The sequence below is a fragment of the Nannospalax galili genome, unplaced genomic scaffold (genome assembly GCF_000622305.1).
Source record: "Nannospalax galili isolate Female #2095 unplaced genomic scaffold, S.galili_v1.0 scaffold586, whole genome shotgun sequence".
In the NCBI taxonomy this organism is placed as follows: Eukaryota; Metazoa; Chordata; class Mammalia; order Rodentia; family Spalacidae; genus Nannospalax; species Nannospalax galili.
The window spans coordinates 3768922-3770014 of NW_008355363.1; positions in this window are offsets into that span (position 1 = coordinate 3768922).

Below are 1093 nucleotides of genomic sequence, written 5' to 3' on the forward strand. Positions count from 1 at the left end.
CCAAGAGGGCTAAGAGCCTTTGGTTTACGTCAGGGAGTGGCCCTGACCAGAAAACCTCAATTGCTCCTTCGCCTTTAACGGTCCCTCGCGAAGACTTGGACCAAGAATAAAAGAGAAAAGAAGACAGAGAAGGCTTAAAATAGCGAGTGTGGAGAAAAATACAAAACCAGACCTTCCCCTTTTAAGATACTAATACACCATCAAGTACGCACACTACATCACATTCAAGTGGACCGGTCCTTCTTGCACCCAGACACGCACGGCACTCACCATTCTTACTTTCAGGATCCCCAAACACAGACACAGATAAACAACAAAAATCCTCGGCGCGCTCTCTGACTCAAAACTGAAAGTCAGATCGGGAGGGGAGTAGCCAAGCCAATCTCCCTTCTCCCGAGGTGAGGAGACACTGTCTTACTCACTTCAGATCACTCTGGTCACTAGGGCCAGAATGTTGGAACCTGGGGTCTCTGGGCACGTCTGCCACTCCTGCTGGTTCCCAGAATACAGACTTACAGGTCCTGTACAGGCACAACTGTTCAGATGGAATGTTCCCAGAGCAGGAAATGACTGACAGACATTAAGACCAAGACAAACCACAAGACAAATATTCTTACCTCCTGCTGATCTGAGGAAATGGGTCTGGGGGCGACTGAATCCCGGACGAGCCCCCAAATGAAGGACCCCCCCAGACTGGGGTACCCTACGTTCACGGGAGGCCGTACCCCAATAACTCAGTCCTCAAACCAGAAGATGCAATAGCAAGAGGATTATATTTCGTCTATAGACGGACTTCCACCTCAATCGAAAGGAGGAAGTCCAGATTCAGCTTACAGACTTGTATTTAAAGACGGAAACCACAAACCACAAGCATTCAGGTCACAGCAGAAGTGGGAGGGGGAGTCACAGCAGAAGTGGGAGGGGGATTTTTCGGGTATTTTTCCAGCTTGGGCAAGGAAGCATGAAAAGGTCATCTTTTCTTCTCTACAGTTAGAATTATTTTCCTTTTACTTCCTTGTACAGCTTCCCAGAATATAGCCTGGGAGACTTAGTTTCAGTTTACTTTAATCTGGGGGGGGGGGGGGCTCTGATT